This window comes from Humulus lupulus, chromosome 2 (genome assembly GCF_963169125.1).
Source record: "Humulus lupulus chromosome 2, drHumLupu1.1, whole genome shotgun sequence".
Lineage (NCBI taxonomy): Eukaryota > Viridiplantae > Streptophyta > Magnoliopsida > Rosales > Cannabaceae > Humulus > Humulus lupulus.
This window is the reverse complement of record NC_084794.1, coordinates 185970402-185997286: the sequence shown is the minus strand read 5'-3', so window position 1 is coordinate 185997286 and position 26885 is coordinate 185970402. Positions and strand designations below refer to the sequence as shown.

At 42.5% G+C, this 26885-nt stretch overlaps 1 long non-coding RNA gene across 1 annotated transcript in view; it reads left to right on the top strand.

The window, feature by feature from the left end:
- LOC133816453 (uncharacterized) overlaps positions 1-26660 on the top strand; it is a 36550-nt gene extending 9890 nt beyond the window's left edge. The window contains exon 3 of the long non-coding RNA XR_009885252.1: positions 26121-26660. This is a non-coding gene — a long non-coding RNA (uncharacterized LOC133816453). The remainder of the gene's footprint in view (positions 1-26120) is intronic.
- Positions 26661-26885: the final 225 nt, after the last annotated feature.

Sequence of the window (26885 nt, the reverse complement as noted above, 5' to 3'; positions counted from 1 at the left end):
AATATGTTTGTATATTTTATGTGTTTCACGAGTAGTAACTACTCGGACAAATTCGGTCAAGTAGCAAGTGATCAAGGATTTATCAACCCTCAATCACTTGGGGGGCACATAGGGAATACTGGTCTGTATTTCAACACAGGCAATAAGAGCAAAAGCAAATATATTTGTTTTTGGGCTGACTTGTAAGTTTGGAAGTCTAAAATGGCCATTAAGCTAACTTGTTTTACAAAGCTTAAGTAACTTAGAATTTTTAAAAATTTTAAGTTAGAAACAGGTATTCGTGTAATAATAAAATTTATGCTCATAAAAAGTTAAGAGCAATAAGAGCATGAGGAAGTATATTTAGTATGGACTTATGGAATGGTTAAAATTTCTAAGTTATAAAACTAAATACTCATGTGAAATTAAAGGCATCTAAGAACTTTGCTATGTACAATAAAAACTTAAAAGTTTAAAGTTGTCGACAAAGAAAGAGTAAAGTGCTAAATGTCAAAATAGCTCACTAGTTCGAGCAACAAAATACAAAGTAAAGCAAACTATGATGAACTACGAGAGGGAGTCACTGGCGTGCTCCTCTAGTGGGTTGATCGACCCCCTCCTCAGCATCAGCTGCCCCTCTCGCTCGGAATGATAAAGCAGAGGAGGCGGGAGTGAGTGCAGGAGGATTGGCAGCTTCTTCAGCGGCCCTTGCTTTGCATCTGGCAAGCTCCTCTGCCTGAGCCTCCTTGGAGAAACAATCGAGATTGAGAGGTTTGTTCAGCTTCCAGACCTTATAAAAGCAGTCGAAACTGGCCTCCTCAAAGCGAATCAAATCAAGCTCCTTTTCTTGTTTCAACTCTTCGTTTTCGTTGATCAGTCTCTCATTATCCCGAACTAACCCCTTGTTCTCGAGGGACAGCTTCTCCAGTTGGGCTGTCAAGGAGTTGTTGTTTTGAACCTGCTGCTGGTTCTCATCAGAAAGCTTCCTGAGAGACTCATCCCGTTCAGCTACGGTTCTCTCTGCTTGCTCCAGCTTGGATTTGGCCTCCACCAGTTGATCGTTTAGCACCTTGATCAACTCCTTGTAGTCTACCGCTCGGAGCTGAGCGTGACCAATGGTGACAAGTGACTACATGGAAGACAAAAGGTTATTACAAGCAAAAATACTCATAATAAGTTGTCTTAAGAGAAAATACTTACCTTCATCAGTTGAGCAAGCCCTCTTTTCAAGACGACTTCAACGCTAAGCCGAGGGTAGGATTCTAAGCTTTGGAGGGTTGAAGCGTCATGGCCGATCTCCTCAAGGAGTCCCTTTCCTAGGTCACTAACAGCACGAAAGACCTCACTCGAGCTACCCTAGTGAGTAGGAGTTAGGCTCGTAGAGGGAGGAAGCGAAGAGGGAGTCAGTGGCGGGAGTGTAGTCGGTCCCTTAGTTTGCCTCCCTTGACTGGGCGGTACTACCTTCTGAATCTTCTGCGGGGGCATAGAGCCACTTCCATCACCAATTTTCCTCTTTGAAGCAACGCACTCTCTGAACATGTCTGGGTCTGCAAAGGAGGAAAACACAACGTTGTTAGAGATATAAACATAATTAAATGTGTACAAGTGTATACTACAATTTTGTTACTCACAAATCACCAAGCTATCAAAAATATTCCTATGTTCACTAACATGTGTTACCTGCGTTGAGGATCTGATCGAGGAACTCATCCTCGTCGTCTGAGAATGAGCTAAGTTCCCCCTCAACCTGGATAGCCTTTCCTTACCCAGGCTGAGCGGGAATAGTAGATCGGCGCTGAGGTTTGGGCTCCCTAATGACTAAGTCGCCAGGTCTACAAGAGAGCGGAGAAGGTCCAGGAGAAAGCTGATCAGTTACTAGCTCCGTGCCCTCGTTGGACTGATCAGTCGTGTTGTTCTCCCGGGTGGAACTTTCCGCCGCCAGATCTTGGTCACATGGCACCAGACCTACCATTTGAAGGAGGTCCAAAGTGACCAATTTTTTCACATTCTTCTCCCTAAGACTCATGTTAGCCAACTTCTGGGCCCGCTTAAACATTCCCTTAGTAGGCAACGGTCGCTCGAAGGGACCCGCACGTGTCAAAGCCAAGTTGTTTGCCTCAATGTCCGAAGTAAGGAAGTATTCTTTATGATACTTCCTGGGGTTCGATTTGTGAGAGATACCGTTGAGATATGTAATCCCCCTATGCCTATGGTAGAAGTGGAAGAAGCCCGTGTTGTTGTGGGAAGGATTGGTCCTGAGATCAAACAAGTAGTGTACCTCATGTGGGGTGGGCTCATCCCAACCATGCAGGAACTAGAGGATGTACAGCGGCGAGAGTGCCTGGATCCCATTCGGTGCGATCTGGAATGGGGAAACATTGAAATAATCCGCTACAGACCGGAAATATGGGTGTAGCGGAAGTGATGCTCCGGCGTGCACATGGTGCCTGGACCAGGCACAGTATGTTCCACCAGGCCTATTGGCTCTTTGGTGAGAACTCGGACATATCACGTTGGCCCCGCTCAAGCCTAAAGCTTCAATGTGTTTTTGGAACAGCAAGGGATTAAGTTTTGAAGCATCGGCAATGAACCAGGAAGGTTCTTCTTCTCCCTCCTTGCGTGGCTTCTGGACAGCCAGGTCCTGGATCGCAGTAGCAAATTCTTGAGAAGGTTTTTCTGAAGCTATGGCAGTGCGAGTATGATTGCGCTTTACCACCTTCTGCACCGCTCTGCGGGCAACCTGTGGATCATGTTCCTGAGGAAGTCTGTTGGATTGCTTCACCCTCATCGTCGACTGAGAAACTTGTTGAAGGAACTGTTCCTCGTGGAGAAGATACAAAGCTGAGCGAGGGAGGATCTGCTTGAAGCGGCGAAGACGGTCCTCTGGAGTGCAACCGGTAGACGAGTCTGGTGAGGAATCGCTATTTAGAGGAGTCTCGATTGTTTGCGGGACGAATGTGTCGGAGTCCGTATGATTGTCACCTCCCCTATAGTCAGAGCGATTCATCTACAAAAATGAATAAAACATGGGGAGGTGAGTAACCATACAGAAAAAATTCACCAAGAATAAAATTTGTTTTTATACTTAGAAAAATTTGTCTAAGTTATAAAAATATAACACATAGGGAAAAAATAATTTTAATGCCCAAAAGTGCCTAAAAAGTACTTGGGGTGTTGAACGTTATTAAAGTTTATATAAATGGGCATTTTCGAGGTTCCTATGAGGCTAAATTCCTTATGCGTGTAAGTGAGCATGCTAAGGGGTTGGGTATACATTTGGAAGGAAGGAAAGAAGGCCGAGGCCTAAGAGATTAGGTATGGTCTGATCGGACCACGTTTTGGGCTCAAGGTGATGGCCTTACCTAATGCATCCGATCGGATGCCTAGACCCACCAAATGCTCATGACCCAAGAGGCGTTCAGCAGCCGTGGGAGTCTGAGGTGACGTCCAGCCTTGCCTCCGTACGAGCCCAGCGTGAAGTCCCCCAGGATGTCCGATCGGACGTAACATGCCCGAGGAGAAGCATGTCGTGCGGTCCAGGAGGTGGCGTGCGAGCGTCCTATCCCAAAGTGTCCGATCGGACATGGCTGGTCAAAAAATGGTAAGTGCGTGGTAACTTACCCAGATTTCTCAATGGCTCGATCGGATGTGCTGGTTTGGCTCGTCCAAGGAGATGCGCACCTTGAGGTTCGAATGGGTGGTGTCCGAAGGCTTGGCACATCTTACGCCTCCAAGAGCATTGGTTAGCAACAACTCACCATGTCCGATCGGACATGGGATCCCAAGGAAGACAATATGTGGTCCGATCGGACCACATTCATGCCCAGATTTTTTCTTGGCAAACTAAATGAGCAAAGCCCCTAACTATATACTCCTCCTACCTCAAACCCAAACCGTGTAAACAAGGCCCTAGAATCCCTATTTAAAACACATTTCTTCATTCACACATACAAAAACAAGATCAAAGCATGGAAATAAAAAGTTTTCTTCATGTTCTTGAAAACCCATTATACTATCAAAAACCCCATAACCCATATTCATATTCATGTCAAATTGGCCCATTTGTCTTGAAATTCATATGAAATTAGAGGTAATTTTGGGTTGCCCATGCCACAAACATCATCAAGACAACAAGCTAGCACATTATACAAAGCATTCATAAGAACTTCAAGAGCAAGCAAAGCTATGGGGATTCGGCCATGGCATGTTTTTCTTAGAAAATTTTTGAAAAATTATAGGCATGGGAAAGAAGACTTACTCAAGGTTGGAGGACCTTTGGTTTGCTTGAAGATTGCTTGAAGATGAAGAGTTCCCCTTGAAGCTTTTGGAATCAGCAAGGAAAAGAAGAGTCTTGGGGTTTCGGCTAAAAGGGAAGGAGGAAGATGAGAGGTTTTTAAAGATGTGATTTTTTGCTTGTGTGAAGAAAGTGTATAGAGTTGGGTTATTTAAAGAAAAAAAAGTGGGTTTTTTTATTTACTTTTGGACCTTTGGCATTATGGGACTATTTTTCTCTCCACGATCATGGGTGGTTTTTTGCAGTGATCGTGGGTCTGCTGCATGGAGATGAACAGTTATTATTTTTTATAATGACGTCAGCTGGAGAAAAAGTTTATTATGTGAATGTATCATATAATAAACTTGGGGGGCAAATGTTATCCCAAAAATTTGAAAAGAATGATTTGGCAATAAAATTAACACATGGCATGAGTTAGTTGGGTGATCTGGCCTAGCAATAGCCCAATACATCAGTTAAGAAGTTGGACTGCTTGAGAGATGCATAGTCAAGTCAAATACACCCGACCGAGGAGAATATTTGGCCTAAGGAGTGCTTGGCTCAGACCCCAGTTTGAAGACCCAAGTGATTGGTTTGAATCCAAGTCCAAGGAGATTGAAGGAGGGGTTTGGATTTTGGTTCGAGGGATAAGGGCAGGAGGTCCGATCGAACCTTAGCTTGGGAGCCTCTCAAGCATTTGGCTCGGTTGTGTCCGAGGTAAGAAGGCTAAGGGAAAGAGGTCCCATGCAAGCCAAGGATTGGGACTTAGGTTTTAGTCAAGGGAAGGCCACATCATGTTCGATCGGACATAGTTGAAGATGCCAAGAGGAGAGATGCCTCGGACTTGTCCGAGGTGAAGTGCCAATCAGGGTGGCTCGGACCACTTTGGTCCAAGGAGAAGGACATCATGTCCGATCGGACATGCCATGGAAGAGGTATGCTCGGGCTTGTCTGAGGTGAGAAAAAGGAGGAAGGTTGGCTCGGACCACCTTGGTCCGAGGAGAAAGCATGAAAAGGATGGCTCGGACCACATTGGTTCGAGGAGAAGACTACAAGGTCCGATCAGACCTTGGCTGAAGGAAATAGGCTCGGACTTGACCGAGGTGGGATGCCAAAGAGGATGGTTCGGACCACCTTAGACCGAGGAGAAGGCCATCATGTCCGATTGGACATGTCATGGAGGAGGTTACCTCGGACTTACCCGAGGTAAGGTGCAAAGGGAATTGGCTCGGACCACCTTGGTCCGAGGAGAGCCAAACTTACATGACCTTTGGTCCGAGGAGAGCCATGCATATACAACCTTTGGCCCACGGAAAGCTTGAAGGAGTAATCAACATGCATGTGAGACTACGTCAAAATCCCCGAAACGACTTCAGTGAGAATTGGTCTAAACACCCGGGAATCTCTCATTCCTCACTCGAATTGAGGGATCAGTTGTATTTTAAACATTTATTGTAATATAAATATAAGGTGAATAATAAAATATCCCTATCTAAAGGGGATATCAGTTGAGAATCCCAGGCCTATAAATAGAGAATTGGGAGGATCGTACAGGACTTTTTGGCAAATTAAGAGTGAATCTGTGTTCTAGAGAGAGAAAGTGTGTTTTTCTGGAGAGAACCCCTTTTTGTATTCTGGAATATTTTCACTGAAGAAACTCAGTTGACACTGGTTCATCTGATCTTGAGTGTGAATACAGTAATAAAATCTCTAAGTGGATTAGGCTATTACCGACTATCGGGGCTGAACCACTATAAAAATCTTGTGTTATTTATTTTCATTGATTAAACTGTCTGTTGTCGTTTATATTCTCTTGAAGGCTTGTCGTATTTGACGTTCTCACGTCGTTGGCTAAAATCACAGTCAACAGAGGTAAATATTATTGTTGAAACAAGTGAAAACCATGTTTTTGAATGATTTTTGGAGGAATGACGATTATGAGAAATCATTGGTTTTCTGAGTTCGCCATGTCGCTTTGCGGCCCTTATGAACTCAGAGGAAAAACAAGGTGCCTCGAACTACCTTGGCCCTACGACGCGTGCCCTGTGGTTTTGGGCTCGGGGCTCTTTGACTTGTTGCGCCACAACCCTTAGTGGGGGGAGTTGCAACTCTAATTGGGGAAATGAGAAAAAATGGGTTTTGGGAGCTGAGAACCCAAATCAAAGGGCTCAAGAATGTATCTACTACCGAGTTAGTAGAATGCATGGTCCCGAAGGCTAGGATTGGGTCTGAAAGCCTTTGTTAGTTCGTTTCCTGATAGTTATTCATTATGTGGTTGTGACTAGAGTGAACCATTAGGTTTGGGAGGAAAGGACCGTACTCAGGGGTTGTCAAAACACTATTTACTCAAAACCTAAGGTAAGAAAACCGCACCCGGTCTGTGTTTAAGGCTTGGTCTGGTTATAGTACAAGATTATTACTATGCTGAGAATGTTTTATTAAACATGTTAATTGCGTTGTGTTTACTTCTGTTAAATAATAGCTACATATCTGGTTATCTAATTGTGAAGCTCGACTTATAAGTCGAGAATTCATATGTGTTATCTGATGAAATGCTTGGCTTAATAGTTAAGGACAAACATGTTATAAAAGGACTCGACTTATCAGTCTAAGGATAAAAGACTCGACTTATCAGTCGAAGGTTAAAAGACTTAACTTATTAGTCAAAGGATAAAATACTCGACTTATCATTGGAAGGATTGAAGGCTCGACTTATCAGTCGAAGGTTAAAAGACTTGGCTTATCATTCGAAGGATAAAAGACTCGACTTATCAGTCGAATGATAGAGGACTCGACTTATCAGTCGAAGGTTAAAAGACTCGAATTATCAGTCGAAGGTTAAAAGACTCGACTTATCAGTCGAAGGTTAAAAGACTCGACTTATCAATAGAAGATTAAAAGACTTGACTTATCAGTTGAAGGTTAAACGACTCAACTTATCAGTCAAAAGTTAAAAGACTCGGCTTATGAGTCGAGGGAGGAATTGGGCAATAGGCCCTAGTGTGACTTTATAGACACTTATCTGAATTGACAACATGCATGAGTAGGGTTATTACTGCTAGGCATACTATTTATGATTTTGTGTTCTGATTATTTATTGCTTATAAGCATGAGTATGCTTTCTTGCTGAGCCTTGACTTATAGGTGCTAAATGGTGCAATTAAAGGAAAAGAAAAGTTGGACCGGCCATGAGTTGGAGAGCTTCAGGGGTAGAGTGTACATACGCGACCTGCTCTTCCGCCACGACCAAGGTTATTAGTTGGAGGGTTAGACCCTGATTTTGCTGCCTAGGTTTGTTTTTGTGTATGTTTTGGGTTGTAACCATTTTAAACTTTGTTGGGATCCCATGTATTGAGATTAAACACTTTTTAATGAAATGGTTGACTTTTGACCAAAATTTTTAGTACCTAAACTTGTGGTTAGTTTTAATTACACGGTTTAAGTCCAAATGACTCGTTTAGCGAGTTAAGTACTATTTAATTACACAGTGTAATGGTCCTAGATTAGGAGGACATTACAGCTTGGTATCAGAGTGAGGTTTAGGTTTAAAGGTTCCTAAAGATTGGCTGGGAATGTACACTCACCACTGAAGACAAGCTCGACTCAGGGTTCGGTAACTATTTATGTTAATCTGTGTTTACCTGCCTATTTGACATATGAATGTCTTATTTGCATGCTTGATTAGGAAGCAAAAGTTATACTGATAGGGCCTGTGTAACGCCCTAAACTCCAAGGACCGTTACGGTGTGCCTTGTAAACAGTGCTAAACTTGCTAATCGAGTCATTTGGCCAAAATCGAGTAACTAACTATGATTAGCGGTTTAGGGATTAAAATTTTTGGTTAAGATATAACATTTCATTAGAACGTTTATTATATACTTTGGGATCCCAAAAATATAATTTAGAGGTCTATTACAAGAAAATATTTACAACTAGCTGATCTAGGCGGCAAAACAGGGTTTAACCCTAGTTCCCCTTCAAACCTCGGCCGTGGTGGTCGAGCAGCTGCATATGTACACATCATCACCTAAGCTCTCCAACTCAAGGATGGTCCAACTTTCTTTTGCCTTTACCTGCACCACATAGCACTCGTGAGCTGAAGCCCAGCAAGAAAACTCAATATGCTCATGAACAGTAATAACATGTCATCAAATCATAAGGCACACGCCTAACAGATATAGCCCTAGTCAAGCAGGCAAACAAATCCACGTAATGATGGGTATCCCGGATAAGAAATCCTGCCCTCCTGAGTGGATGACTATCAAGTCAATCTCAATTAGATAAGTGCTTTAACACTGGTGGTTTCGATAACCATACCGGGCTTATAGCCCTGAATAAAAGAGTGACAGTGGTACAAGTCACTAAGGTGGGTTCCGTTCCCAATATAAATAAGTGATCCTTTCATTAGCTTAAACATGATAGGTGCATGAAGATTAGTCACCAACAAAACCTTCCTCATGACCCTAGAGTTATAACTATGGAACACTGTTCCCTAGCCATGTGACAAGCAATCACCTAGGCCTTAGGCCCTGGCTCTGAGTAACTAGTCTTAGACTAGACAAGCGCTTATAATTTTAATCGACCTTCGGGTCAGTCCAGCATTAATACCCCATATGAGTCATTCAACGCTGATATCGATTAGATCTAATCTTCATTCGGCGCGGCGTCCTCGACGCTTATGCTGTTTCTGACTCTCAGGTCAGTAATACGCGACCAGTGCCGATCCTGAACAGTTGGTGCCACACACACAAGCAAGCAATGCTACCAAACATATATCATATGTCAAATATCCGAATATAGGGCATTCATCATGCTTACTCAATAAATACTAGCACAATTAGGATCATGCATAAACACAGAGGCTCAAGCTCTGAACAACCTCATATTCAATATACATAGCATGCCCTAATCACATGTTTCTCGTGCATTACATTTAAACATCCAACATGCATCAAGAATAACCATGCATGTCACATATACACAGGGTGCAGTTTTCTTACCTTTGGTCCAAGCACAGGTTACCAAGAAACGAGCCACAAGCACAATCCCGATTCAAAGCCTCTAGTGATAACCTAGTAAAAACCACAAATGGTGATCCAATGAGGTCAAGTTCTAAAACCAATCCCAGAACCAAGACCTAGCCTCCAAGACATCAAACCCCACCAATCTGGGTAGTAGGAATGATCCCGAGGTCAAAACGCTCAAACGGGCTCAAAACTAACCAAGGGCTGCGGCCCTAACACCTTGAGCCGCGGCTCCCAGTCACTCCAGGAGCAAGGGCCGCGGCGCCCAGTAAGGCCAAAACCTCCCCAGCAGCTTCTTCGAGCTAGGGCCGCGACCCCCAACCCAGAACCAGCCATAACCCCGATTTTAACCTTTTAAAACCTCCCAAAAACAAACCTAAACACCTCCAAATCCAAAAATCAAAGTTCCCAAACATCCCCATGATCCAAAACCCATAAAACCCAAGCTTCAAATCTAATAAAAACTCATCAAAACACAAAGTCCAATTCAAGCTTAAAAACTTTAAAATCTTAAAACTTAAAACTTGAATTACCTCCAATTGAGTTGTTTCCAACTAAATCCTTCGGCTAATAAGCTTCTAATCTTTCCTAGGATCGCTATGCCTCAATCCTCGCTTGAATCCGAGTCCTAGAACTCAAGTTACCTTCGAAAATACGATCCGGAGACGAAAAGGAAACTTAGAGGGAGAGAGAACGTACAGAACATTCTTTTATTCTTTTAAAAGGTTACTTCAAGCTTAAGTAGCCTCAACCAAAACCTAACGCTCGGGGTCCCGAAAACACTCCCGGTGGCAAAATAGTCAAGACCTCAAGAATTTCCCCCTGATCTTACTAACTCCCAATTCATCACCAAATATTAATTCCCATTACCCAATAACCCGGTAATGCTCTAAATACCCCTTGACTCACTCCGAGTCAAGAATAAATCCCGTTGTGACTTTCCCACTAGCTTACTTCCTAGGATCATCTTGTGCTGAGTAACCCTGGTATAACCAAATAATAATATAGCACTACACACATATCACATATATGCCAAATATGCCCGAAATGGCCAAAATATGAAAATCACCCAATTACTCAGAAATGAGTTCACATGCATATTTAATACACCTAAACATGCATATTATCATTTAATAACATAATAAATCAATTATGGCCCTCCCGGCCTCCTAATCAAGGTCTTAATCCTTATTAGGAAATTTGGGGCATTACAACTATCCCCTCCTTACAGAAATTTCGTCCTCGAAATTTATCTGAACTGCCGGAATATCAATTCCGCACAACTGATTTCAGTTTTCTAGGTCATTCCTTCGACCTCACTGTTTCTGTAACATTTCCTTAACTCAATGTACACTTTGTTCCTTCGAACCTTATTCTTTCTATTCCATATCTAGATTGGCTATTCTTTACAGGATAACTTAGTCTCAAATCCCTGATTCTCACAACTCAACTCATGAGTTTCTTTCAACCCATGTCCTCAGCATGGAAATACAAAATACACTGTATATACCTGGCAGTGCCAAAGATCAGGTCGAACCAAAATCAACCTAACCAGTCCTATCTAGGACTCAACTTGCTCTTAACTCGTCACCCCTTTCCATGGTGATACTTTTTAAGGAAGATATGATCTTCTACCTGGAACTCCATGTTCCTGCTTTCCAATTTATTAAAACTTTTCCATTTACCCTGAGAAGTAAGCATCCAAGCTTCAACCTCTAGTAATCTCAATAGTCCCCTGAACCACCTCATGATGCAGATATATATTAACTCATTCATCTTATAAGATGTTTTTCCAATAATAATTTGATAACCCTCTCTCTCTGATTTACCATTAGTCTGAGAATAATAAACTGTACTAAATTCCACCTATATACTCATCGCCTTCTTAACCCTTCCAAAAACCTAGAAGTCGCAATAGAGTCTTCATCTGATAAGATAGACCTTGAGTTTCATGAAGGCGCTCTACCTTTCTCACAAAGAGATCTGAATACTGATCAACTGTACTATTCATCCTTGCTGACAAAAATAAACTCACTTGGACTACTGGTCCACAATGACTCAATGCTAACTCATACTGATCCATTAACCTAGGCAATCCCACCGCGAAAGCCATCGAGATGCTATCTTATTTACATTATAAAATACTCAAAGGCTACCATGGCCTCACTAATTTCTGACACTCTGATCTGACCTACTATCAGGCTAAGAACTTTACCACACATTCCATTACATCCCTCTCCATCTCAGGCAACCACTATAAAGCTTTCATATCTGGTTACATTTCCATGATGCCTGAATGAAGAGAATAGAAGAATAACATGAGATTCATCCAGAATCTCCCAATTAATCTCAGTGTCCATCGGATTCCAAATCCGACCCTATACCACAATAAATTCATACCTGACACTATACAACTCTTAGCCAATCCAGCTAAGATTTTCCATTCAATGTTTCTTATCTATGGTTCACTTAATTGTTTTCCTTTTGATCATCTTTGAGATAATAATCTCAAACATAACACTGGCCACCTGGCCCACCAGAAACTCTACTATAGTTCTGATCAGATGCTTTAACCAACATATTGCTTAGGCAATTACTTTTCTCTGTCACTGAGATGTCATAACAACCTACTAACTGGTTCTGATCTGCAAGAAGACTCAGAACTATTTCCCAAGGCACCTGTAATATCCTTACCACCCAAGGACACTCCTGCCCCTAAGGTGTTCCTTAACCTTGGCAAATCTCCGCAGAGAAAATACCACAATACCATCGTCCAAAACAATCACAATTCCCATTCAAATAAACCTTTGAATGCTCTTTTCATCTAATTCATAAAACACTTGGCATTAAACAAATTCTCAAGACATACTCAGCACTCCCAGTGCCCTTATCTGATACAAACACAATCTTTTATATAACTTTCTCCCTGATCTCTATCTGGTCCTAACTAGATCCAAGATCCACCTTAGAGAATTCCATCTTACTTAATAACTAAACCTTTAATTCTTACAACTCTAATGAGCCATTCAATACAGTGCTTAAATCTGATTCCATCCCTGGCACTAATCCAATCACCATTCTATCTCTTCATATAAAAGAAACTCTGGCAAACCTCCTGGAAACACATCTAGAACTCATAGACTAATCCAGTCTGTCCTGACTCCACTGGCACAATCTAAGTGGTATCCACCACACTAGCTAAGAGTTCCATGCATCTCCTTGCACTAGAGCTCTAGCTCTCAATACAAATATCATCAACATACCAAATCTATGCACAGTGCCAGATGCCACAAGGCTTTATGCTCTCAAGCCCAAGAACTACTATCCTTTCCTTGCCATTTAACATTGCCATATACTTACTTAATCAATTCAAATCCAGAATCATACTGAGCCAGTCATAACCAGCTTTACCCAAAACCACTGACGAGTCCTTTTTATCATAACCCAACTCATCTCTTAAGTCACCAATACGGTATTGCCTTCCCACCACAACATAATCATGTGATATGCATAACAACTCTATGCTTCTCTATATGCAAAAAATAAAGAAACAGCATGGCACCAAAACCAGTCAGCATAACTCAAAACTCAGAACTAGAAAACTGACCTGTCACTCTTGAGGAACTAGTCTCAGTCTCAAATTCCGACTGCATCTGAATGAACACTTGAGCTGGGGAAATCCTTCTTATGATGTCCAAACATATTACATGAGAAACATGCCCTTGCTCGACATTCTCCTAGATGATGCCTTTTACACCGAGCGCATACTAGATATATCTTCCGACTTTCCTTTTTACTTGCTCCAATAAGTGGAGGTACCCCTATCTGAGCTCCATGCTCTCCAACACTCTCCTGCCCAATCTGATGTCCTGCGCTCTCAATAGCAAGAGCCTTCCCTACTACCTGAGCATAGGTAGAGACTTCATGCACTGGGGCAACTCTAATGCCCTGAACTATTCTGGGATTCAACCCCTGAATAAACCTTTCCTTCCGAGCTACATCTGTGGGTACCATGTCAAAAGAAAACTTGGCCAACCCATAAAATCTGTTAACATACTCAGCTACTGTTGCATTACCCTGAACAAGATTCAGAAACTCATTCATCTTAGCGGTCTTGGATACATCACAATAATACTTCTCATTAAACAGTTGCCTGAATTCTTTCCAATCCATCACAGTCGTGTCTCGTGTCTGGGATACTACCTCCCACCACGTCCGGGCATCATCCCGCATTACACATGTAGCACATATCACCCTATCGTGGCCCACCAGTCCCATACTATCAAGAATGGAACTGATCATGCCCATCCATTGCTCAGCTCTGAATGGATCTAGGCCTCCCTCGAAGACTGGAGGGTAATACTCCTGGAATCTTCCACAGAGAAATTCCCATCTATTCTCAACCCTAGGTTGAGCCAAAGCTGGTGCCACTCCTGGCACAACAAAGGAAGAGGTGCTCCCCAACAGATTCCGCTGTTGCTTCAGACACCTGATCTCTTCTTCATGCCTCTGCAATCTTGATTGCAAATATGTAAGCATCTGCTGAAAATTCATAGGAGCAGATGAAGAACTGAAACCCTGGCTGTAATTCCCAACCTCTATATAACCACCACTAGGCCTCATTATCTGCCTTGGCTATAAATCTGCTGATTGGATTTGCAGTCAATAACTTAACCCATTAATCATGACGAGCATATCAAGAGCCTTCCCCACGGGAGTAGTCTTACCACACCACGATCACAAACCACTTGCAGTGCTAAAAACATGCCCATAACATTCATACATCAATCATAATCCTTGCTCTTCCAACACTAACACCATGCCTTCAACTCCAGCATGCAAATATCATAATTATATATTCATGGAGCAGGTAATCATATGACCACAATCATATATATATATTCACGAAGCATATAATCATATAGTAAAGAGTCAGGCTCTGTCAGATTCTCATGCTCCTTAATACAATGTGCAGGTAAAGCATTTACATTCTATTTAAGCAGTTAAGCACATAACTACAAAAATAGTTACCATTCCCTGAGTGAAGCTATCTTCAGTGAAGAGTGTACATGCCCAGCTTGTCTTCAGGAACCATAAACCTTGGCTCGCTCTGATACCAAGTTGTAACGCCCTAAACTCCAGGGACCGTTACGGTGTGCCTTGTAAATAGTGCTAAACTCGCTAATAGAGTCATTTGGCCAAAAATGTGTAACTAAGTATGATTAGCAGTTTAGAGATTAAAAAGTTTGGTTAAGATATAACGTTTCATTAGAACGTTTATTATATACATTGGGAACCCAAAAATATAATTTAGAGGTCTATTACAAGAAAATATTTACAACCAGCTGATCTAGGCGGCAAAACAAGGTTTAACCCTAGTTCCCCTTCAAACCTCGGCCATGGTGGTCGAGCAGCTGCATATGTACACATCATCACCTAAGCTCTCCAACTCAAGGATGGTCCAGCTTTCTTTTGCCTTTACCTGCACCACATAGCACCCGTGAGCAGAAGCCCAGCAAGAAAACTCAATATGCTCATGAACAGTAATAACATGTCATCAAATCATAAGGCACACGCCTAGCAGACATAGCCTTAGTCAAGCAAGCAAACAAATCCACGTAATGATGAGTATCCAGAATAAGATCCTGAGTGGATGACTATCAAGTCAATCTCAATTAGATAAGTGCTTTAACACTGGTGGTTCCGGTAACCATACCGGGCTGATAGCCCTGAACAAAAGAGTGACAGTGGTACAAGTCACTAAGGTGGGTTTCGTTCCCATACACGATCCTTTCACTAGCTTAAACAGGATAGGTGCATGCTGATTAGTCACCAACATAACCTTCCTCATGACCCTAGTGTCATAACTATGGAACACTGTTCCCTAGCCATGTGACAAGCAGTCACCTAGGCCTTAGGCCCTGGCTCTGAGTAACTAGTCTTAGACTAGACCAGCGCTTATAATTTTAATCGACCTTCGAGTCGGTCCAGCATTAATACCCCATATGAGTCATTCAACGCTGATATCGATTAGATCTAATCTTCATTCGGTGCTGCGTCCTCGACGCTTATGCCATTTCTGACTCTCAGTCAGTAATACGCGACCAGTGCTGATCCTGAACAGTTGGTGCCACACACACAGGCAAGCAATGCTACCAAACATATATCATATGTCAAATATCCGAATATAGGGCTTCAACATGCTTACTCAATAAATACTATCACAATTAGGATCATGCACAAACACAGAGGCTCAAGCTCTGAACAACCTCATATTCAATATACATAGCATGCCCTAATCACATGTTTCTCGTGCATTACATTTAAACATCCAACATGCATCAAGAATAACCATGCATGTCACATATACACAGGGTGCAGCTTTCTTACCTTTGGTCCAAGCACAGGTTACCAATAAACGAGCCACAAGCACGATCCCGATTCCAAGCCTCTAGTGATAACCTAGTCACAACCAAAAATGGTGATCCAATGAGTTCAAGTTCTAAAACCAATCCCAGAACCAAGACCTAACCTCCAAGACATCAAACCCCACCAATCCGGGTAGTAGGAATGATCCTGAGGCCTAAGACTAAGTTCCCGAGGTCAAAACGCTCAAACGAGCTCAAAAGTAACCAATGGCTGTGACCCTAACACCTTGACCCGCGACCCCCAGCAACTCCAGGAGCAAGGGCCGCGACGCCCCTCAGAAGAAGGTCGCAGCGCCCAGTAAGGCCAAAACCTCTCCAACAACTTCTTCGAGCTAGGACCGCGGCGCCCAAGAACAGGGTCGCGGCCCCAAACCCAGAACCAGCCATAACCCCGATTTTAACCTTTTAAAACCTCCCAAAAATAAACCTAAACACCTCCAAATCCAAAAATCAAAGTTCCCAAACATCCCCATGATCCAAAACCCATAAAACCCAAGCTTCAAATCTAACAAAAGCTCATCAAAACACAAAGTCCAATTCAAGCATAAAAACTTTAAAAACTTAAAACTTGAATTACCTCCAATTGAGTTGTTTCCAACTAAATCTTCTGGCTAATAAGCTTCTAATCTTTCCTAGGATCGCTATACCTCAATCCTCGCTTGAATCTGAGTCCTAGAACTCAAGTTACCTTCGAAAATACGATCGTGAGATGAGAAGGAAACTTAGAGGGAGAGAGAACGCACATAACGTTCTTTTATTCTTTTAAAAGGTTACTTCAAGCTTAAGTATCCTTAACCAAAACCTAACACTCGGGGTCCCGAAAACACTCCCATGGGCAAAATAGTCAAAACCTCCAGAATTTCCCCTTGATCTTACTAACTCCCAATTTATGACCAAATATTAATTCCCATTACCCAATAACCCGGTAATGCTCTAAATACCCCTTGACTCACTTTGAGTCAAGAATAAATCCTGTTGTGACTTTCCCACTAGCTTACCTCCTAGGATCGTCTTGTGCTGAGTAACCCTGGTATAACCAAATAATAATATAGCACCACACACATATCACATATATGCCAAATATGCTAGAAATGGCCAAAATATTAAAATCACCCAATTACTCATAAATGAGTTCACATGCATATTTAATACACCTAAACATGCATATTATCATTTAATAACATATTAAATCAATTATGGCCCTCCCGGCTTCCTAATCAATGTCTTAATCCTTATTAGGAAATTTGGGGCATTACAGCCTGGCCCTTGACTATTTTGTGGATTATAAAGGATGTGCTCATTAGCACTATTACTGTTATGAATATTGAAGAATGTACTTATTACCACCGTGATTAAGCATGAATATGAACTGACTAGCTTATTAGAATGACTGATGTATGTGAAAGCTATTGAACTGCTTATTAGCACTGTTATTGCATGTGTATGCTTAATTGATCGGTCTTGGAACGTGGGGGTGGTGCTGGGCACCGTTATTGTTGCCTGATGTGCCGAGTCATTGATTACATATAGGCTAAGGAGTATACTTACAGGGAAATCAAATGAACCAGTCAGCACTGGAAGTCAGGTTAGAGAGAACGACCAGTGTCAGAACCCTCCGCCAGCTTCTGAGAACTGCCAACATGTGCTTCCTAATATGCAAGCTAGGATACATAGGTAGGAAGAAGAGATTCGCCTATTGAGACAGCAGTAGGTTCCAGCAGGGAACATTACACTAGTGGTGCCACCTGTTGTGGAACCAGTATTACAGCAACAGCCAGGGGTTGAAAACTGGTGGCAACCTCTCTTTGAGTGCTTCAGAAAACAACACCCTCCTACCTTTGAGGCAGGGCCAAATTCGCTGCGAGCTCAGTATTGGATGGGTATGACCACCTCCATCCTGGACTTTATGGGGGTGGCAGGTAATGACAGAGTGGCCCGTGCCACATTTATGTTCAGGAGGACGCCTGAATCTGGTGGGAAATTGTATCCTATACCAGAGATGTAAATACTCTGAGCTAGGAGTTCAGAGAATTGGTCAAAGAGAAATACTATAACGATGCAGTCAGAGCTACAAAGACAGATGAGTACAGTAATTTGGTGCATGGCTCCATGATTGTTACAAAGTACGCCTTGAAATTTGATAGGTTTGCCAAGTTCATTGCAGACTTGGTGCCAATTGATGTTATAAGAAAAGAGAGATTTGTTCGACGGCTAAGCGTTATGATAGCACGGGATGTTAAAATTACTTCAGTACCTAGAGTGACGACTTATGCTTAGGTAGTGGAGAAGGCCATTACTGCTGAGGGCGCTGGAAACAAGATCTGGTGTGAGAACGCTGCCAGAAGGGCTCTTGGAGGGTGGGACCTCCCTTTATTGGAGCTGGCATGGGCGGAGGCCCTATTGACCAGAAGAGGAAGACCCCAGATAACATTACAGTTCCAGGCCTAGATAGAATGCCATGGGGTATACAGGTTGGCCGCCAGGGTAGCAATGAGAGCTGGAGGACTTATCAAGAATGTGCTAGATGCAGGAGACATCATCTAGGAGAGTGTTAGGCGAAGGCTTGCTTTTTATGTGGTACAGTTGGGAACTTTAAGAAAGATTGCCCAAGGGTGAAGAAGGAAGAACCAAAGAAGGCATACAACTTGCTTCAGCTTCAATGTTCGCATTGACACAATCAGAGGTTGAGGCTTAACCCTTAGTAATGAAAGGTCAGCTTTCTAGTGCTGACACTTCTTGTTTTGTTTTGATTGATTCTGGGGCTTCACATTCCTTTGTATCTAGTAGGGTGATTGATAGTTTGTGTAGACCATGTGAATACTATGTAGTGGGATTTGGGATTTTATTTCCTACTGGGGATCTGGTGGTCTCTAGGAGATGGGTCAGATTATTACAGGTGGAAGTAGATATCAGAGAGCTATCAATAGATCTCATTAAGCTGTTCATGGAAGACTTTGATATGATATTGGGTATGGATTGGCTAGCCAAGTATGGAGGAACTACAAATTGTAAGAAAAAGATGGTAACATTTGAACATAAGGGTGAGGACCCGTTTGTATTTGTGGGAATTGTGCACGGACCCCGTATTCCTATGATATCAGCATTGAGAGCTAGAGACCTATTGCGAGGTGGTTGCATGAGATTCCTAGCTAGTGTGGTAGATACCACTAGGGTTATGCCAGTTTGATCCGAGGAGACCAGGTTAGTTTGTGAGTTTTTGGATGTAGTTCAAGGATTACTTGGACATGTTTGTAATCGTCTTCATCGACGACATTCTGGTTTATTCTCAGCCAAAGTTAGAGCATGAGCAACATCTCCAGTTGGTATTACAGAGGTTGAGGGAGCATAGATTGTATGCAAAGTTCCATAAGTGTGAGTTCTAGTTATCTCAGGTGACGTTCCTCAGTCACATAATCAGCAGAGAAGGAATTATGGTGGATCCAGCCAAGATCGAGGCGATCAGGGATTGACCAAGGCCAAGGACTGCTTCAGAGATTTGAAGTTTCCTTGGATTGGCAAAATATTATTGACGTTTTGTGGAAGGGTTCTCAAAGATTGCAACACCATTGACAGAACTGACATGCAATAACTTGAAGTTTGTGTGGTCAGATAGATGTGAGAACAACTTCCAATAGTTGAAGTGGCGGTTGATCACTGATCCAGTTCTAAGTTTTCCTTTAGATCAAGAGAATTTTAAGGTTTATTGTGATGCATCAAAGCAAGGGTTAGGCTGTGTCCTTATGCAGGATGGAAAGATGTTTGACTATGTGTCACGACAGTTGAAGGACTATGAATAGCGGTACCCTACACATGATCTGGAGTTAGCAGCGGTGGTCTTTACTTTTAAGGTCTGGCGACACTACCTTTATAGGGAGAAGTGTGAGATATACATTGAACACATGAGCCTGAAGTATTTCTTTACTCAGAGAGATCTTAATATTAGACAGAAGCATTGGCTGGAGTTGGTGAAAGATTATGATTGTGAGATTGTTTACCACCCAGGGAAAGCCAACGTGGTGGCTGATGCCTTAAGCTGGAGAGGTCCGGGACAACTGTTTAGTTTGAAGCAATTATCAAAGGAATTGGCAAAGGAGATGACTAAAGCAGATATAGAGTTGGTGGTGGGACAGTTAGCTAGCATCATCTTCCAGTCCACTTTCTTGAAGAGGATTAGAGAGGGTCAGATGAATGATCCTCAGTTAAGGAGGCAAAGAGAGGATGTCCTAAGTAGAGTGGCTAGGGATTACAATGTCTCAGAGATGGGTTTACTGAGGTACATGGAGCGGATTTGTGTTTCGATGGACTATGCTATCAAACAAGAGATTCTGGATGAATCTCATACTACGTCGTACTCACTCCATCCAGGCACCACGAAGATGTATCAGGATTTGAAATCACTATACTGGTGGCTTAGGATGAAGAAAGACGCTGGATATGTGGCTAAATGCCTAACGTGTCATCAGGTGAAAGCTGAACACCAGAGACCAGCCTTTGGGTATCCTTGAGTGGAAATGGGAGGACATTACTATGGACTTCGTAATGGGATTACCCAGAACAGTGGATTAGCATGACTCAGTAGGGGTGATAGTGGATCAGTATACCAAATCATCCCATTTCTTTCCAGTGAGGACAAACATTACAGTAGATCAGTATGCTGATCTTTATGTGAAGGAGATAGTGTGCCTTCATGGGACTCCCAGGTCCATCGTGTCAAACCGAGACCCTATTTTTACTTCCAAGTTTTGGGAAGTCTGCAGAAGGCTATGGGTACACAACTGAAGTTCAGTACCGGCTATCATCCTCAGATAGATGGATAGTCTGAGAGGATGATACATATACTAGAGGACATGCCGCGAGCATGTGTGTTGGACTTTGAAGGGTCTTGGATTATATATTTTCCATTGATTGAGTTTTCCTACAACAATAGCTACCAGTCGACTATCGGAGTGGCTCCTTATGAGGTGATGTATGGAAAGAAATGCAGATCACCCATCCATTGGATTGAAATGGGTGAGGAAATATTTGTGTAATGCCCTGGTTTGCTAAGACCATCACACTGTGTACTTTAAATAGTGCTTAACTCGCCAAACGAGTCATTAGGCCATAAACGTGCATCTAAGTGTTATTAATGGTCAGGGTTAAAATCTCGGCCAAAAGGAATGAATGTATATTATTTAAAACATTAAACTGTGCATGGGATCCCATAAAAGTGTTTACAAAGTTGTTTACAATCCAAAATGGTCATTACAGTTCAAAAGTTACAATCCGCCGGCCTAAGCAGCAAAAATAGGGTTAAACCCTAGTTCCCCTGAGAAACACCTTGGTCGTGGTGGTCAAGCAACCGCATATGTACACGTCCCCACCTAAGCTCTCCACTCAAGGTTGGGCAAGCTTTTCTTTCCCTTTACCTGCACCACATAGCACCCGTGAGCCAAGGCTCAGGAAGGAAACTTATTACTACATGTACACAAACATAAATAAATTAGATGACTATTAAGTCACCCTGGGGTCCTGTACCCTCGATAGATGACTATTAAGTCATTCTGGGGTTCTGTGCCCTAAATAGATGACTATTAAGTTATTCTGGGGTCCTGTGCCCTAAATAGATGACTATTAAGTAATTCTGGGGTCTTGTGCCCTGAATAGATGACTATTAAGTCATTCTGGGTCTTGCGCCCTAAGCCATATGACCATCAAGTCACCTGAGCCTTTTAGCCCTGGCTCTGAGTATCTAGCCATAGACTAGCCAAGCGCTTTAGTTTTCTTTGACCAATAGGTCGGACGAGCATATAATGCCCTGGTTGATTAGATCTAATCATATCGACCAATGCTCGTTGCGTTATTGCCATTCTTGACTCATAAGTCAATTTCATACGACCAGTGCTCAACACTATTACGGTTTCTGACTGATAAGCCAGTGCCACTCACAAGTAAGCAATGCAACTAGGCATTCACAATGCAACAAATATCCATATATAGAGCACTCAACATGCCTCATCAATAATCAAGTATGTCACATCCTGGGTGCAGTTTTCTTACCTCAGACTTGAACGTAAAATAAAAAAAGAACGACCCTTGAGAACGATCCTGACCTTAGGCCCTTAGCGGTCACCTAATCATAACCAAATATGAAATCCCATCAATAAAATGAGCAATAAAGGATTCCTGGACCAAGTTCTAGCCCCCGAGACCTCGAATCCTACTAAAATGGTTAGTAGATTCAATCCCGAGCTTTAAGGTTCAAAAACCCGCGCCTAAAACCAAATAAAATTAAGCCTGGCCAAAAACAAATAGGAAGGCCGCGATATGCCCCCAAGGGCCACGGTACGCCTCCCAGACAAAAATCTACTTGTCTGGGTGCTAGGGGTGGGCCGCGGCATGCCCATGAAGGCCGCAACACGCTAAGCAAATAGAGCCCCACCAATCCCCTAGGGTTCACACGAGTCGCAACGCCAAGAACACGACCGCGATGCCCCCCTGCGAACCCAGCACCCCTGTTTTTCCTTGAATCCAAACTCAACCAAAAACTCAATCAAACAATCCCAAAATCAATACCAAACCTCAACACAACATAACCACCAATCCAGTAGTAAAACCCAAGCTTCATAACACTTAAAACATCACCAAATACCCAATTCCAATATCAAAATTCCAAACTCAATAACAACTAAAACCATAGGGAAAACCAGTCAAAACCAGAAAGCCTCACCTCAGCTGTGATCAACACATCCTAGTGCTGCAATTCAATCCTAAACCTCAAGCTCTAGAACTCAACGCTTGAATCCTCTAGCATAGTTTCAAAAATCAAACCGAGGGAGAGAGAGGAAGAGTGATCGTGAGAGGAGAGAGAGAGAGCCCTATTTCCTGGTTTAGTCCACAGCCTTCCCTCCTTGGTCAAGCCTATCTAATAGCCTTAAATGACTAAAATGCCCCTAGGGCCAACCTAATCCCTCAAAGCCACCCAAGGGCGATTTTGTCATTACCACCTACCCCCTTAATCATAATTAATGACTCTCAATTCCCGTTATTCCCAATATCCTCAAATATTTAACAAATCATTTCCCATTACCCGTTCATTCCTGATAATGTACTAAGCACCAAATTACTCCTAGGCTCACCCCGAGCCCAGTAATTAACCCCGTTATGACTAACCCGCTAACTTTCTTCCTAGGATCGTCTCATGCCGAATAGCTCAAATATATCCACATAATAATGTGTTCTCACCCATATATCATATACATGCACATAAAATATAGCCATATAATAATACAACCCACATAATCACATAATAACACATTAAATCAATCATGGCCCCTCCTGGCCCCCTAATCCAGGGACTAAAACTTATTAGGGAATTTGGGACATTACAACTATCCCCTCCTTACAGGAATTTCTTCCTCAAAATTTTATTTGAACAACTCGGGATACTGACTCTGCATATCTGACTCCAGCTCCCAGGCCGCTTCCTTGACCTTGATATTTCTCCATAATACCTTGACCAAAGGTATAGTTTTATTTCTCAAGACCTTGCCCTTTCTATCTAGTATATGGACTGGATGTTCCTCATAGGAGAGATCTTCCTCAAGCTCCAGATCCTCGTAACTCAAGACATGAGTCACGTCTGATACATACCTCCGAAGAGCTGAAATATGAAACACATTATGCACATCCGACAATGCTGGAGGTAAGGCTAACCTATAGGCCACCTGTCCAATCCTCTCCAGAATCTCAAATGGACCTACGAATCTAGGGCTCAGCTTTCCCTTCTTCCCAAATCTTTTCACCCCTTTCCATGGAAAGGCTCTAAGGAAGACATAGTCTCCCACTTGGAACTCCACATTCCTGCGTTTGGGATCAACATAACTTTTCTGTCTGCTTCGAGAAGCGAGCATCCGAGCTCTAATCTTCTCAATGGCCTCATTGGTCCTCTGAACTGCCTCAGGACCCAAGTATCTCCTTTCTCCTGTCTTATCCCAATGAATGGGAGATCTGCATAACCTACCATACAATATCTCACAACGAGCCACCCCAACGGTCGACTGATAACTGTTGTTGTAGGAAAACTCTATCAAAGGTAGATACTTACTCCAGGACCCACCAAAGTCCAGCACACATGCTCGTAGCATGTCCTCTAATATTTGGAACGTCCTCTCAGATTGTCCATCTTTCTGAGGATGATAAGTAGTACTGAACTTCAACTGTGTACCCATGGCCCTCTGCAAACTTCCCAAGAACTTAGAAGTGAATGTGGGGTCTCAGCTTGACACGATCGACCTCGGCACCCCATTAAGGCATACAATTTCTTTCACATAGAGATTTGTGTATTGGTCAACTGTATAAGTTGTCCTCACATGTATGAAGTGAGCTGACTTGGTGTATTGATACACAATAACCCACACCAAATCATGTTGATCCACAGTCCTGGGTAACCCCACCACGAAATCCATCGTGATGTCCTCCCATTTCCACTATGGGATGTCCAGAGGCTGTAGTAGCCCTCCTGGCCTTTGATGCTTATCCTTGACCTGTTGACATGTGTAATGACCCAAAATTACTAATAAGGCTTAAGGGCCTTGATTAGTGTGCTGGGAGGGCATAATTGGAGGTTAAGAGAATTAATGGTAAGAAAGCATGTGTTATAGGTATTGGATAAGCATGCGGACCCTGTTTGGCTGGTAAGGGCATAATTGTAATTTTGGCCGTTAGGGCATAAACATGATTATTTGTGATAAACTATTGAGACCACATTATTATGTGGATATATGTGTTTGCAGCCTTCGACACGAGGCGATCCTAGGGGGCAAGTAGCGAGAAAGTTACAACGGGACCCGATACTTGACTTGGGGCAAGTTAAGGGGGTATCTCGGGTATTAGGTGGTTATTTGGATTATTGGGTTATGAAAATAAATAATTGGATATATATTTGAGGTTAGGAAGCCTAGGTGGGAATATCGGGGAATTTTACCATTTTACCATCGGGGACGTTTTTGGTACCCCGAGCCTTTGAGATAACCTTAGAAACTTAAGTTAAATAAAACAAAACCAAGAACTTTTCAGAATGTTTAAGAACCGACCCAAGACTCTCCCTTCTCTCTCTCTCCTTTCTCTAAGTTATTCCAAGGGGAATTTTGAAGAACAAAGCAAGGATTTGGAGCTCTAAAGCTTGGGGATTGTTCTGCATCACTTTGTGGATTCAAGTAGAGGATGAGGTAAGCATTAAACTATGATTTTAGCAAGTTAATTCAGTGGTTATTTGCTGGTTTCCTTAGTTCTTTAAAGGTGTTGAAGTTGAAGATTGGATCTTGAGTTTAATGAGTTTTAAAGCTAGAGTTTGTTAGGCTTTGCTGTTGGAGTCTTAGTAGAACTCTTGGACTGATTAAACTAAGTTGTTAGGTTAATTTAAGGGGTAATTGGTTTGGTTTTGGTTGAGAAAATGGAGGTTTTCCTGGGTTCGAAGGGGGCGGGCCGCGACATAGTTCTTGTTGAGCCGCGACCCTCTAGAACAGATTGTGCTGGAGAAGGAGGGCGGGGCGCGGCATGGGGTGTGTAGGGCCGCGGCCCGTGTCAGTTTCTGGGTGAGGCTGAGCCTCTGTTTGAGGCCATGCCGTGGCATGGGGGGCTTGAGCCGCGACCCTTAAGGGAATTATTGGCCTTTTGGAGTTTTTAAGCATGGAAACCTAACCTAGGGTACTCGGGATCGATCCCACTACCGTGTTTGGTGGAATTCGATGTCCCGGAGGCTAGAACCCTATCCGAAAACCTTTAATCATTTATTATTAATGGAATCCTTTATCATGGTTATGACTAGGTTTACGCTTGGGCTCGAGGCAGGATCGTGCTCGGGGGTCGTCTTTCTTCATCTAAGCACTTGGAATTAAAGGTAAGAAAACTGCACGTTGTTGTGGATTTATAATGGGACTAAGGGTTCCCTGCTTTCTATGCTTTATAGAGGATGGTATTATGCCATGTAAATAGTAAACGAGCAGACTAAGAGTGCCAGAGTTTACATTGGCGCACAGTGCGCGGCTCAGCCACTGGTAACTGAGGACAACTTATTAATCACTGAGCTCAGTTAAGCTGGCCGGAGTCAGTGGGTATATCACTGGGCTTGTCCTAAGCGAGCCATAGACAGTGGATTAAATAGAGGGTGCGACCTACGGGCGTTAACCATAATTGTTGCTTGACATGTATACTATTATTTATTGTTGTGTATGATATGTTGAATATCTAGAATTAGGTCATTGATTATTGACTGATGTCTTGGATTGAATGAATGCTATGGCTTGCTGGATAATTGATTAATGTCTTGTAAATAATTTGGTTATGCTTTGTGAATTACTTAGTTGTTGATACTGATTATGCTATGATATTATGTTTTCTTGCTGGGCCTCGGCTCACGAGTGCTACGTGGTGCAGGTAAAGGCAAGGGTAAGACGAGTTGACCATGGGTTGGAGAGCTCTGGGGGCGAGGTGTACAATGTCAGCTGCTCGGCTGCCACGGTCGAGGGTTTGTACAGGGACGGGAACTTAAAACGTGTATTTTTCCATTAGAGTGGCTTGATTATTTATAAGATTTGGAAATTCCGTAATTACGTTATTTAAACCTTGATTTGGGATCCCATATACCAAACATGTATTTTGATGAAAATTGTTTGTTTATAGCCAAAATATTTTAAACCTAACTTGTTGTGTCGTTAGATTCACAATTTTATTTAAATGACTTGATTAGCAGGTCTTGCACTATTTCAAACACACAGTGTAACGGTCCTGGTTATCCAGGGCGTTACAACTTGGTATCAGAGCATCCTAGGTTTAAGGATTCCTGGAGAAAGGCTGGACTTGTACACTCGCCGCTAAAGACAAGCTCGACTCAGGGTTCTGTAATTGAATATATGAGACTATATGTTTAAGTTTTGATTGAAATATGAATATATTATGCTGTATGACTATAGGGAGCATAAGAACTGATAGGGCCTGGCCCTTGACTATTATGTGATGAGATTGAGGCGTGCTGATCAGCATCCCTGTTGCATGTGAATGAATACTTGAATAATGGTTTGCTTACTGAGTGTATGTGGTTAATTGTTTGAATTTAATTTATATGTTATACTTGTTTATTAGCTTGTAGGAAGCATGATAAAGTATGAGTATACTTGGTTGTAATAAAATGTGGTAGTTAAA